Source organism: Lacerta agilis, chromosome 5 (genome assembly GCF_009819535.1).
Source record: "Lacerta agilis isolate rLacAgi1 chromosome 5, rLacAgi1.pri, whole genome shotgun sequence".
Lineage (NCBI taxonomy): Eukaryota > Metazoa > Chordata > Lepidosauria > Squamata > Lacertidae > Lacerta > Lacerta agilis.
The window spans coordinates 52,636,691-52,651,880 of NC_046316.1; the positions used below are offsets into that span (position 1 = coordinate 52,636,691).

The window sequence follows — 15,190 nt, forward strand, 5'->3', positions numbered from 1 at the left end:
CAGATTGACAAGCCCCGTCTACCCTCATTTCCCTCTACAACACGTGCAGTAACTGCCTTCTTAACCGTAGCACCCACTATTGGTCTTATCAGCTCAATGTGCCAGAGCCTGTCTCTGCATGCAGGGAAAGTCTACATAACCGATACAGTGGACAATGGATAAAACAAACACCATTTGCTGTGCTGCTGGATAAGTGTTTGATGGTTATTGTATTTGTATTTGTTTAAAAATCAATAAAAATTGCTTTTTTAAAATTAACTGATACAGTGTAGTGATGTTCTTATTGTTTTTTCCATAGGGCTAGAGTTACTTGGAGAAGGATGAAGATAAACTTCATATTCTGCTTCATCAGTGATCTAAAATAGGCACCCGCAACCTTTTCAGATTCAGGACCCATTTTTAACCCAAACATGCCCATTCCTTAATATTTTGCCATATTTGCATGGTGGCAGTGCTCCTGTTGCAACCCACCTTGGATCAGGCTGTGACCCAATAGTGGAGCCCAACCCACCAGTTGAAGGCTGGTGGACTAAAAGAAAAATAGCAAATCACTGCATGTTGTCATTCTTTTGTTTGAAATTTTCCCAGAATAATTTTTTTGTTCAATTTAGTTCAATTCTGCACAAATTGAGTGATAGCCACTGACCAGCTAGCTCTCCCTTCCATCCGTTTAAACTTTCGGCACTTACTTCGAAGTTTAAACTGACAAACAAAGGCAGAGAGGCTCAAGATGATTCTACTGTAATAACTTTTAATCAACATGCAATTGTTTTTCAAAAGCACCAATAATTCTGTCAGGTATCGAAGATACAGTTCACCACTCAGTAAAGATCATCATCCTGAATCTTAAAGAACAATGGAAACCCAAGCAATCGAAACCCAAGCATTTCTCCTCAATGAAAGAGAACCAGTTGAGAGAACCAGTCCCGTTCCCCCCCCCCCCCGTTATGTTTTGTTTTTCAACAAAGTAAAGATATGGCCCTAGGGGCCTAGAAGAAAAAACCCTATGTAGCTGTATATATACAGTTTCAGGGCATATACAGTTACTTGGGAAAGAGAGAGTGCTTATTGTTGACCTGAAAGTGTAAGGTGCATAAGACATCAATTATATACTCCAGTTTATACTATCCAAATGGCTTATACCTTAGGCATTATGTTCTGCAAATTAACTCCTACATAGTTACTTACTTTAAAAGAAAACTGCACTACACCTGCACTGTGATCCAACCCACTGGCTTAGATTGCACGACTAGTCATCTGTATGCTAATTTTTTGCACAGCAGATTTTAAAAATAAAATGCAAAACTAGTTTTGAATTTGTAGAGGACGAAACAGATTAGGTTTGTAATACCATAGGCACAATCCTCACAAACAGATTTTCTCCATTTAAACTCTAGAATTTATCTTTTATAAAGTACACTTTGGAACAGAAGCTGTTAATCTGCTTATAAAGCAGCAGCATTCTCTATGCCACTCTTGCTAGGGTAATTTTGTTCACTCCCTTCAAGTATGACATGAAAGATTTCCCCTCCCAAACACAAAGCTTTGGACAGTTCCTGAAGGGTCACATTTCTCTCACAGTGGCAATGTGAATAATTCATCCTGACACCGAAAACTACAATGGCACTAGGATGTAATCCTTAGTGCTTTGCTTAGCTTTATGCTTTGGGAACTAGAACATACTTCAATTTTTATATGACATGTCCCAATTGCTTTGGATAGATTTTAAGCTACACATGGATGTGGTCAACTAAAAACAATCTCCAATTTCATTTTGTAAATTGAAGACTTTCAAATAGTTTAAAACAAGAAGATAATCCCAATTCATCACAAATTTGTATTTAATAACCGGGTACATGTGACATAGATTAGAAATTAGCTGCCACTCTCCAAAGCACACACAGTACAGAAAATATGCATTTACCTTCTCACAGCATCTGAAGAAGTGTGCATGCACACGAAAGCTCATACCAAGAACAAACTTAGTTGGTCTCTAAGGTGCTACTGGAAGGAATTTTTTATTTTGTTTTGTTTTGACTATGGCAGACCAACATGGCTACCTACCTGTAACAGCATTTCAACACACCCTGAGGGCCACGTGTATGAGTTTAAGTAAAATAAACAGTAAGAGAATGAACAGAGAAACAGTGAGAAGACACTGCTTAGCACCCTCTCTTGACATTTGTATACTCGCTATCAGCAGCAGCAGCATACACAGAGGCACACACACACAGCTTTCTTCCACACAGGGGAAAATACAGGTGATCTTTGGGAAGAAGAACCATTGAACTACAAATCATATGCAGTCTAGTATCCACTCACTTACTTGCACACATGAAATATACATTTAAATGAAAAGAGCAAGTTTGCTATGAGATACAGAAGAAATTATCTAAAGAGAGTCAGCTCTCTCATAAAGGAAGGTGCTGAGAGATTTGCATGCTATTAATAGATCATTGAAATGAATACATTTGAAGGGGACAAATTAATTTAGACCTTGACTAAATTAAGGACTATAATATGTGTCATCACGCTAAAGGGTCAGTTATTATGCTGATATATTCAGATAAAGTCCTAGGGAAAATTTATTTGGGGCATACTATGCCATCAGACTTTGCTTTAGACCAAGCTGCTAGGATTCTTTAACCATTAAAATTAAAAATCCTTCCAATATTTAACTTTTTATTCCAAACAAAATAACAACAAAACAACATTTCTATATCACCCTTGACATCCACTCTCAGCATTTTAAAAAGTGGCAAGCATTAACGGTGGCCTGGGAGTGTGAAATCTGAAGCATTGTTATGAAATCTTTCAAATGAGGCAACTAATGCACTATTACAAGTAAATATCTTGCAACTTGGTTCACTATGGAACACAAAAAGGTAGCCTCCCTTCCCTTCTTACAGGAGGAGCAGAGAACTTGTGGTTCTCCAAATGTTGCTGAACTAAAACTTCCATCAACCCTAACCATTGACCATGGTGGTTGGGGCTGATGGGAGTTGGATTCAAGCATTGTTTGGAGGGATGCAGGTTCTCCATCTCTGCTAGACAGAAACACCATTTCTTCTGGATTTCCTCTGTAAAATTAGAGAAACAGAAATTTTATTTATCAGAGTTTATAGCATAAGTTATGTGCTATTAAAAACAGGGCATAAAAACTAGTCTATTCAGTGTATTCAATCATACTAATGCAGGCTACATTTGATCAAATCTCATCTTAATAAGATGAGATATAAATTAGTTCCATGCACCTGCATGCAGATGCTTCTCATGATTGGGAATTACCATTACCCATCTCTCTGGAAGTGATCTTTGTGGTTCGGCAGCATGGAGAGGTGCAATTGCTATTTACAACCTCTGGTGCAATTGGGGAGATGAACAGGAGGCTAGAAATTCTTACAAGAACCTTGGAGCCAATCAGCAACCACACTAGGCTCTCAAGGGGTGGGGCATCAGAGTGGACCTGGGATATAACCCAACCAGGTCCATTCCAGGGGATACAGTGGAACCTTGGTTTTCGAGCGTCTCAGAAGCTGAATGATTTGGAACCTGAATGCTGAAAACCCAGAAGTGAATGCTTACATTTTCGAACGCTCCTCAGAAGTCAAACAGCTTCCGAGGTGTGTTTCTCCATTTTCTCCATTAATTGCCGACTGCCCATTGCGCCTCAGCTGTTGAACGTTTCGCAAGTTGAACGGTCTTCCGGAACAGATTACGTTCGACAACCGAGGTTACACTGTATAAAATGTCTGGCAAAACAGATTTTGGTCTTCACCATCTTTTTCTGTATTATACTATGTTTCATCTGAAGCAGGATGGTGTGGCAGCTTTGCCATTTTTGCTGGTTTCAGGATTGGGTAGGAATTTTGCCAACAGACAGATTGGCTAGATCTGTGGGGTTTTGCCTACCTCATAGCAATTGTCACAACTTTTAGGGTGGAAGAGGCATTGGGTTGGATCCTGAGTAGTGATCCCTTTAAGGGATCTTGGAGGGCTGTGTTTGCTGTCTGGAAACCCAGTTGTGGGCTAATAGGCCCCAGCACCAACTACCAGCTGAACAAGGTTCACCTAGAAGCAATTCATTCCATGAAGGTCCTCAGCATCAGTCAACCCCTTTCTTTCAAACAGCAGCATATCAACCAGCGGGTGGGCTAGCTGGTCAATGGATACTTTCCCAATGCCTATGCCAAATCTATTCATCTATAACCAATAAAGATGTGACCTAATTACAACCACCTGTCTCACTGTCTTTGTTCACTGCTTGAACCCCCTCCCCCAGCTTCACTGTGCCTGGGCCCACAAAACAGACCATAGCTTACTGTTGCATCCATACAAGGCAGAATATAAAGTCACTGACTTCCCCACCCTATCTTGTTTAGAAGTCATTAACCATAGTGCCCGATTCAGACATTTGTTGTTGTTCAGTCGTTCAGTCGTGTCCGACTCTTCGTGACCCCATGGACCAGAGCACGCCAGGCACACCTATCCTTCACTGCCTCTCGCAGTTTGGCCAAACTCATGTTAGTAGCTTCGAGAACACTGTCCAACCAACTCATCCTCTGTCATCCCCTTCTCCTTGTGCCCTCCATCTTTCCCAACATCAGGGTCTTTTCTAGGGAGTCTTCTCTTCTCATGAGGTGGCCAAAGTACTGGAGCCTCAACTTCAGGATCTGTCCTTCTAGTGAGCATTCAGGGCTGATTTCTTTGAGAATGGATAGGTTTGATCTTCTTGCAGTCCATGGGACTCTCAAGAGTCTCCTCCAGCACCATAATTCAAAAGCATCAATTCTTCGGCGATCAGCCTTCTTGATGGTCCAGCTCTCACTTCCGTACATTACTACTGGGAAAACCATAGCTTTAACTATACGGACCTTTGTCGGCAAGGTGATGTCTTTGCTTTTTAAGATTCAGACATAACAAGAAGCTATTGTTAATTTCAGCTTGTATGAAGGGAGGACTAAGGCAGACCCATGCTGCTGTGTGAAATATCTCAGTTTATTACGCTAAATTCTGATCATCCAGATCATGAAACTACTGGATCACCCTGTTTTCTGCAAGGCACAAAAATATGCTCAATTTCTGTTATGTGAGACACAGGGAATATACCAACTTTAGGATCTGTTCAAAGGAGCCAGTTACCATGTAAATAACCTTCTGCACAAGTTCAGAATACTGATCCAAATTTGCTTCAGATACTTCAAGCACAGTATCCAATCTTAACCGTAACAGAAACCCAACAAGCTAAACTCCCACTCACAAAGTTCTTAGTAAATAGTAGCCATACAGCTAAAAGAATTGTAAAAGGTATAGGTAAAGGGACCCCTGACCATTAGTTCCAGTTGCGGATGACTCTGGGATTGCGGCGCTCATCTCGCTTTACTGGCTGAGGGAGCCGGCATACAGCTTCCAGGTCATGTGGCCAGCATGAGTAAGCCGCTTCTGGCAAACCAGAGCAGCGCACGGAAATGCCGTTTACCTTCCCACCAGAGTGGTAACTATTTATCTACTTGCACTTTGATGTGCTTTCAAACTGCTAGGTTGGCAGGATTGTATCCAACAACAAATCTGGTTGACTCATACAATATTACTTAAAGGTACCAAAAGTGGCATGGAAAGCTGACATATGACCAGGTTTGGCCAGCATGAGCTTAAGTGAAAAAGGATGAATTTACTAAGTTCTAATATCCATTTCCAACTTATGTCAACCAGGGGTGTCAATCCACCAGATTCCAAGAGCTGTTTCTGGGGGGATACACTAACATAAAATAGAATATGAAAACTTCTATACTGTATTATTATGTGTGCTGTCTGGCATACGAACCATTGCTTTCCGAAAAAATAAAAAAATAAGAAGTTCAGAAAGAAAAAATGAAAAGTTGACATAAGAAAAAACAAATTGAGAGGAATGGGTAGCATGTAGAAGAAGCAACTCTCAGTAATATCTCAGCTTAAATTGAAGTTCTTTAAAACTCTTCTACCAATAGCATCTGTTTATTATCAAGTTGCATAATTTAAGTTACTACAAGTTTGCCCAGTACAGCATTACTCCACCCAATATAGATCATTCCACAATGAACTGATTAGTACATGCCACTTGCATACTGTGTCTGTTTATCAAGTAAATGCAATCTCCATACTTGCCGAAGTTAAACCCCTACGTTCTGTGATTAAGCAGATTAAGCACTGGACTTAATCACATTTAAGGTATGCTTAAGATAAGCAAGTCTCTCTTGGCTTCAGTTCCACATCTGTAAAATTATAACTTCTCAAAATGGCTGTTACAAAGACTGAAATAAAAACAATGCACCTCAAAGCACTTTCAAAGAAATATGAATAATAAAATCAATAATGTTTCTTCAGCTGCTAAATGACTTAAGATTAAAGAAATATGCTATTTTTGTATACTCTAGAGACTTATTAACCAGTAATGTAGTAATGAATATTTGTACAGTGACAGGTTACCCAGGCAACACGGTATTTACCAAGCATAAAATTAGCATTATAAAGTAGCTCCCCAGGGACATTAAATTAAAGTTAGTAGTACACTTGATTCTGCTGTTGGTTCTCAACGAATAGCCGAAGATAAGCAGTTTGACAAGGTAAATCTTTATTGGCTCATCCTACTTATGTCACAGTGATTACTATACATATCACACCTTTCCTCCAAGAAGCTCAAAGTATGGTAGCATTCATGAGTTTCCCCCTTTCCAGTTTGTTATAAAAACTATGTGGTTAAGCTGAGAGGCAGTGATTGGGTCCAAGGTCACTCCAGGGAACTTTCTGGTGACCTGGGGAAGCCTTGAAGAAAACAAGTCTTGAGGGGAAAGGCTCAAGCTAGAGGGAACTTTTTGTCCTAAGGGTACTTGTGTTATAATTCATTGGTCCCTCTGATAGCAGTTTCACGGTGTGAGCCTGAGCTCCTTCTGTATCAGCTACAACTTATACATAGCTCTGTCAGTAGAGCGTGAGACTCGGGGTCATGGGTTCGAGCCCACATTGGCCAAAAGATTCCTGCATTGCCCCTTCCAGCTCCACAATTCTATGATTTTATTATCTCTGTGAAGAAGGTGCATTGTCCTTGGGGCTCCTTGCCTTGGATACCATCTCATCCTCTTCTTGGGCTGGGAAAAATGTTCTTCCAGGTTTCCCAGCCCCTACTCTCTTCCCCAGAATTTGGACCACATATACCAAAGCTCCCCAGAGTGGGGGAAGGAGTCCTTCCCCTTGACCCTATTACCCTTGGCCAGCCTCTTGGAATCTCCAGCTCAGGCCAAGCATTTTCCCCTTGCTACTGCTGTGTTTCCTACTCTTCCTGGGATGTCATTGCCCTTTTCTTTCCTTCTGAGATGGTCCATGCCCCCTGGGCTACCACATCAGGCTGTTTAAATGGTCCAACAGCATTGGCTGACCATGACTCCCTTCCCTGCCCAGCTCCTCCCTAGGCTCCAAACAGCTTTCAGGCAGGTTTGCAAATTCCTGGCACCCAAGAATGGCACCAGGAACAGGTGCTAGGGCTTGCAAGTGTCCTGGCCTGGCTTCTGCAGCACTTCTGTGAGAAATATCAGAGTAGTAAAAATATAATCAGTAAAATCCAATACTGACAAATAAGGAAAGTAATGCGAACATTCTATACTAGTCATACTGCTACTTACTATAGGTGTGAGAACAATGGTTACATCAGAATCACCTATACTAAGCATTTAAGTTTTAGACTTCAAGATGAGTAAAAGAGAGAGAATAATAAGAAATTGCCTGAGAGAAAGCTGCGAGAACGGGAGTGTGAACAGACTTATGCAAGACTTTCACAAAGACAGAACAGACCCAGGTGCTGCGATACGCCATGGGAAATCCTGCTTCCCATGAGGCTGTGCCTGCCTTTGCTGACTGATAGAATAATAGAATCATAGAACTGCAGAGCAGGAAAGAACCCCAAGGGCCATCTAGTCCAACCCCCTGCAATGCAAAAACTGCAACTAAAGAATCCCATCCAACCTCTGCCTAAAAACTTCCAATGAAGGAGTCCTCCAATCCAAATTTATGGCACAGATCAAATCCTTACACCTGCACAGAAGAGTGCTCAGAGTGCTTGAACCAACTCATCCACACCATCCTTCTTGATTGGGAAATGGCAGAGCATCTCTCCTGTGTTTGGAGGAAGAGCTCCCTGGACTCTCCAATTCAGTTTCCAGTGATAATGAATGTCCCAGGAGAGTGTGTTTACTTAAAAGGTCATAATGACTGTTCTCAGTACTTTTCAAATCATAGATATGTCAGATTTTCACTTTGCATTTCAAAAGACCAGAATTCAGTTCTATTTGGCAAAACATATTGACATGACAAACAAAATGTAAGCAAGGAAGAATTTATTTTGCTCCTTTTCTGTTGGTGAATATATTAAGCTCCATAAATTGATGAAGGGCTTCCATATAATGTGAAAAATGAGATAATGTGGTTCCTTTGAAAGAGAAGACAAGTGCCCTGGCTGATTTCCAAATGCACAAAGAAATGATTTATCAGTTTAAACATATTAGATATTTCCAGCTTTTATCAGACAATCCTGTTTTATTTGCAAGGTATATTTTTTCCATTTAGTGGACACTAACTATGGACAACATTTTAGAAGCAATTTTTAAAGTAAATTTTAAAATAAGTTTTAATTTTTACATTTTTTTGTGGATGGCTCTGGCTAAATAAAACAACTTGTGACATGGAAGCCATTTTCAAACAACCTGCTCATAGGACAATATAAAGGCCTGAAATAAGCATTGCAAGAAATATAGTGCTGCCATCAAAAATATGTTTTATTTTTATTTTAAGCTGCTTCTCCCAATCATAACAGCTCAATATATGCTGTGCTTCTCTAGCAACAGCCAAAAATGTGGAGCCCAAGAAGAGAAAGCAGGGGACTCCATCAGGACACCTTTAATTCTACTCCACCCTAGAAATCAGATTCTATTCTGTGGTAATAGGAGAGGTGACAGATGATTTGGAAGCACATTGATCACTGACTTAATGCTAGTACAGTACAGTATCTGAAAACAGAATTCACCTTGTGTCAAACAGGCAAAGGGGTAAGTGTGAAATAGTAAACATTACTTATCTATGAGGCAGGTGAGTGGTTAAAAACCATGGTCACCAAACTATTTTTAAAGTCTTCACCTTGTATCAATTATATCAGTTCCTGTTCCTGTTCTGAAAACAGTACACAAAGTCAAAGTGCTTATACAGCAACTGGATAACTTGTTTCTCTATAGTTTCCTAGACCACAACTGAGGTTAAAAACATGTTTTCCATACACTTCTGTATAACAACAATGAGAGCAATGTAGTGTTAGCCCAGAGCTGAACAGCAACACAGTCATATCTGCAGACGTGCACATTCTTGACGATAGCCCTTTACAGGTTTGTAATTCATAATTAATGCCCCCAATGAGAAACAATCACTTTTGTCAAAGCCCTAAAGCCACAACTAGCTAATTACCAATAAAAGCTCTACAGTCTCAGTTAAGCTTTGGGAATGTCGCTATGCACAGCAAATAGCCCAATGGTGAGCAATGTTTAAATCCTCTGGACTTTTTGGGGTAAATATTCTATAGTTTTATATTTTCCCTTCCCCTTGCAATCCTCACAAGCCCTTGTGTTAGACACATAAGCTAAAAGCACAGTGGCAGAGACCATGAAAGCAGCTATTTGTTTAACAAAAATTAGGTACATTGATGTACAATTGATGTACAAGCTACATCAATTTTTGCCCCTGGTTCATGAAATGAAGGTAATTTATTATTTATTACAAGTCCTCACCCACTCTCACAAAATTATGGTTGTCACGAATTCAACCATACAGTTTGTTGTTTTTTAAATAATTTTTACTGATATTCTTTCTTACAACAAATATCCATCATCATTACAGTGGTATCTCGGGTTAAGTATGCTTCAGGTTACATACGCTTCAGGTTACAAACTCCGCTAACCCAGAAATAACGCTTAAGGTTAAGAACTTTGCTTCAGGATAAGAACAGAATTGTGCTCTGGCGGCACAGTGGCAGCGGGAGGCCCCATTAGCTAAAGTGGTGCTTCAGGTTAAGAACAGTTTCAGGTTAAGAACGGACCTCCGGAATGAATTAAGTACTTAACCCAAGGTACTACTGTACTAAGCATTCATTTTCCAATTTCCCCCCTCCCTGTTGACTTCCCTCAGCTTCCATTTCTAGTTTGTTACATCAAATAGTACAATCTGCTGTTTGTATTTAATACTACGGTATGTTGTCCCATTGTTATACTTCTTGTATACTTCTTGTTATACTTCTTTAAATAAAGTTGTAAATGTTTATTTAAATCCTGCCAGTGAGTTCATGTTTTTTGTTGTTTCTGCAAATATGTTTCCCATTCTTTTTCAGAGTCACTATTGTCCTTTTCACACAGCTTGTCCGTTAATTTTGCTAACTCTGCATACTTCATCAACTTTTCTTGCCATTGTTCTTGCCATTGAATGGTACTTCTCCAATCTTCCAATTTTGTGCTATTAAAATTCTTGCTGCTGTTGTAGCATACATAAATAATGTCTGTTTTTCTTTCGGCAGCTCTTGTCCTAAAATACCCAACAAAAAAGCTTCTGGTTTTTTTTTAACAAATGTTATTTTAAACATTTTTTTCAATTCACTGTATATCATTTCCCAAATTTTTTTACTGATCCTGTAATCCCACCCCATATGGTAAAACGTACCTTCCCCTTCTTCCCCAGTTTGAAGTCATTATTGAGACTGATTAAATGGCATTTCCTCTTCTGAATAGTCAGTGGATGGTGGTACAAAAGCAAAAACTAGAGCAAAATACCAATGAAGAAGGATACAGATTTATCAGTAATAACTGGAAAGGTAACCCATGATATCATAATCCTGTCAGCCAATTATTGGTTTTTATTTTTCAATCTACACTGTTGTGAGGTTAACTTTAAAGGACAGTAATGATTCTTGTTCCTCTATCGGCAAGTATATAACTGAGTACAATTATGAGACCAGTTCTGAAATCTGAGCAAGAGAAATCCCTGAAAGGTTTTCCTTTCTGTCTTCATAGCACGACCAACACATCCACCACGTATGTCCACAGAAGCTCATGTTGGTGCAGATGCATTTTTTAAACCTGGGGTATGCACAACAGTTAATTAGCTGTTTCTACCATGGGTCTGCCAAGAACAGTCCAAGAAAAGAAGTTAGAAGAGTTTTGCTCAAGGCAATGAGAATGCAGTGAACCACCAATACAAACACACTGCAATAAATCAAAATTATATGATGCAGTGTCTATATTATTAAGAGGTCCAAAAGGCTACAGATAACATTTGATTTTATTCTTATCCCACTAGATAAACTAGTTCATCACTGTGTTCCTCTGCAAAGGCTTATCATTTTCTGTTCCAGCCAGTTGCTGGCATTAGCAACTACGACTTCAACTCAGCTAGAACAAGTTTGCTTCCACGGTCAAGCTTGAGCCAAAGAATGGTCTGGTGCAGGGGTCTGCAACCTTTAAGACAAAAAGAGCCACTTGGACCCGTTTCCGAAGAGAAAAAAAAATGGGAGCCGCAAAACCATTGCGGCCCACAAAAATATAAACACCCAGAAGCTCATAACACAATTTAGACAGGTAATGAAGGCAAAATGGCAAAATATCACGAAACGCTCCCCCCCCCCCGGCCAAACAACAAGCACTGTATTAAAGGAACCGTCCGAACGCCTGACGCTGCAGGGGCAAATCTAGAAGGGGAAATCCAACCCCCCAGAATACTTCCGCCCCATGAACAGCACAAAAACCTCTTTCCCCCTTCTCTCATTGCACACACTTTGTAAACCAAGAAAATCTTTTTTTAAAAAAAACAATTTGGGAATCCAGTTGCGGTGAGGTAATAGCCCAGCTATTAAAGAACAATGTAGCTAATTCCAAGGCAACTGAATAACAAAGAGGCCAGCGATTAAGCTACAGTGCCTGGGGGGGGAAAAGTCAAAGGGCAATTCTAAAATGCAGCAGGGTGACTTTTAAAACAGGAAGTTTTTTACCCACCAAAAATGGTGACCTCCAATATGTCCCCAAACCACTGCCCAACACGGATGCAAGTACAGGCTCCAAGCACTATAAACACCCAGCAGCTCCACCAGCAGCAGCCAAACACAAGCGCCGGGACAGGCGCCAAGGAGGGAAGCTGCTGCGGTCTGCTGCTGCGCCTGCGCTGGCACGAAACGAGGCACGCATGAGCAGCACAGCCGCCGGCAAGGTAGAGAAGTGGGTGGGCACAGGCGGGCCAGCAGCGCAGCGCAGCACCCCCTACATTTCGGCGCTAAACGCACCGGCCCTGCCCGGAGCCGCGGCAAAGGTGCAAAAGAGCCGCATGCGGCTCCGGAGCCGCAGGTTGCAGACCCCCGGTCTGGTGCCACTTGTTAAATGTTTGCCTTGTAAAACATTGTGTGAGTCAGCTACATTCCACTTGCAGATCACTATACAGGTGACTCTCCACTTGTGTATTTTTAATCTTTTGTTGGAAGCCGCCCAGAGTGCACCATTGACTCACACATGACCACGTGTATGCATGGTGCTGAGAAATAATTAAATAATTTTATTCATACCAGGAAATGGAGGGGGAGAGCTGGAGAGTCCTTGTGGCTTTTGAGGATACCATCCCCGGAGCCTGAAGAGGACTTCAGAGAGGGTAGAGACTGGAGGCACAGTGGGACTTTGTTTAGGCTGCTTAGCCCTCCCTTCTAACAGCTGATGCACATTGTAGCACAGCAGCAGCTGCTACTTTTCTGCACATCCTCCGGTCTCAAGCCAGTCCCAGAGCTTCAATTCCAGTTGTGGATATTTTTGGTACAGTATTTTTTATCTGGATTGGAAGAGAGCAGCAGAGAGGGTATTTAAAGCAGAGGTCAGCAACCTAAGGCCCATGGGCCACCCCTGAACCAAGCCCCCCAATCAACGAGTCCCGGTGCACTGAGATAAACCAGCGCAGTGCGGTGCAGGGACTCTCTTCCGTGGCTCCAGAAATTTTCTGCGCATGCCCTGACACCGGAAATCACGTCTGCGCATGTCCTCGGTGCCGAAAATCACTTCTGCGCAGGTGTGATTTCTGGCATCACGCTGCACCTGTCTGGCCGACGGAGGATCTCTGCGGGAGTGATCTGGCCTATGCTTGGTAAGCCTTGCCGACCCGATTTAAAGGGTGCTCCTCACTTGTGTGATTTTCACTTATGCGTGCAGGGTGCTGGAAGATAACCCCCGTGTAAGTGGGGAGTTGCCTCTATTTCAGGGGTGGGAAACCTGTGGTCCTCCAGATGTTGTTGGACTCCCATATGCCCCAGTCAGCATGGGCAATGGTCAAGGATGATGGGAGTGTAGTCCATCATCATCTGATGGGCTACAGGTTCCTCACCTATGCCATAATCCTTCCTTTGAGTACAAAGTATTAACTTACTTTCATTCAGTTTGTACTGTATGTCCCAATGTCTGCAATAAAGAAACACAGCCATTATACATTGGGGGCATCTGCCTGTGACCATAGGATAAACATTAGAAAATCTGATAAATCTTTTCAGAAGGCAATTTAAAAATCACATTCTTAATACTATTGCATGCCACCCTAATCTCAGAGTAGTGCAGATTCCAGGCACTTACTTCATGTTTTCTTTTTGAAATGAGGCACAGCAAAGACTGTGGTGTCTTTATGATACAGGTATTTGGTTTAATTACATATGTATAGAAAATGAGCCTACGATGGAGGCATTCACAGCATTAACAGGGGCTTGTTTCTCCCATACCCGAAGCCTTTGATTCAAATAGAAATCAACCATCATGCTCTAACCCTATTTTCAGCTTGCTGCCTTTACCCAGGCTGCAATTTTTCTTTCTCTAGGTCACATCACAGTCAACCCTGAAGACTCTGGCTCTGTCTTCTAGCTAACTCTGAGCTGGAGGAGGGGCCTCATCCATTTGCCATTTGGCACAGAGCCCCCATCCTTGGTTTTCTTAATGGTCTATTACTGTTTCTTTGTTTTAATGACTCATCTCCCAGGCAATTACCTCATCAGGAAATTGGCCTGGCTTATATTTTAACCCTCGCTGGACCCAGAGGTTCAGGAAGCTTGATTAAATTCTCGCACTTCCAGGATCCATAAATTTAGGGGAGTCTGGCAGCCCCAAACTCATAACAATATTAACTTACTTTAATTCAGTTTCAGTTTTAATTACATTTAATCACTTACGGCTGTGGTTTTCAGCCAATGTGCCGTGTCACCCAGGAGTGACTTGAATGATGGTCAGGGGTGCCACAGGCAACACTGGCCTCTGTCCCTCTTTCCTTCCCTCCCTCCTCTGAAGCCTTCTTGCATCTATGCATCCTAAAGGCTCACACAACTGCTTATTGCAGCAGCCCTAGCTACAAGCTTCACAGGCAAATTGTGTTTCTGGGGCTAGTCAGGTGGTGCTGATTGCCAGGAGCTGAGGTGGCCTCGGAGCAAGCAGGCAGGCAAGGGAGCCCACCCAGCCAGTCCGCCAACCCTTGCTGTTGGGAATGGACAGACAAGTCCCAGGCCCCTGTGGGGCAGTGTGAGGAGGAACCTCTCTTTTTCACACAGGGGGGCAATTCAGAGAACGGGGGTGGCAGCAGTGGCTGCCCAGGGGACTCTCAAGGAGAGGAGGCTGAGGAAATACTCCACAAGGGAAGGTGTTGGAAAATGGGTGAGAGGCTGCCAGCTCTGCAGACAAGGGGTGACATAACTGGGCTCCTGAGCCCCACACAGGGGTGCCACAGAAAGAATGCAGTTGGTCAAGGGAGCCATGGACTCAAAAAGGTTGAAAACCTCTGACTTGCACATAAGAATACCAGATGAAATAATGTAGAACACTGTAGTTTTTGTCATGAAATTGTCTCATGATGATATTTTCACATTCCAATTTCTGCAGATAAGTTTTGAAACTAGAAGAAATGTATATGTATGCAAATAAAGCTAGCTTGCAGATAATTCCAAACAGAAAAAGTATAACAGCATTTGGAGTATATAGTACACAAACGTATAAGTCTACAGATGATTGAACAAATGGCTTTCACAGTCCTAATTTAAGCATTAAGGAACTGAACCCTCCAAGTCCTAAGCCAGGCAAAATGCCAGTTCAATTTGGAAAATTAGATCCTGATCCTGATCTCTTCA

The 15,190-nt window shown here is 41.8% G+C and overlaps 1 protein-coding gene across 11 annotated transcripts in view; it reads right to left on the minus strand.

Annotated features, from left to right (window-relative positions):
- Positions 1–15,190, minus strand: part of CNNM2 (cyclin and CBS domain divalent metal cation transport mediator 2) — a 117,441-nt gene that overhangs the window by 57,513 nt on the left and 44,738 nt on the right. The window contains exon 3 of one of the 11 annotated variants that reach the window (XR_004426657.1): positions 10,573–10,590. The exons of the other annotated variants lie outside the window; for them this stretch is intronic. The gene's annotated coding sequence lies outside the window, so the exon portion shown is untranslated. Of the gene's footprint in view, positions 1–10,572; positions 10,591–15,190 lie in introns of those variants that run through there. 11 annotated transcript variants of the gene reach the window in all.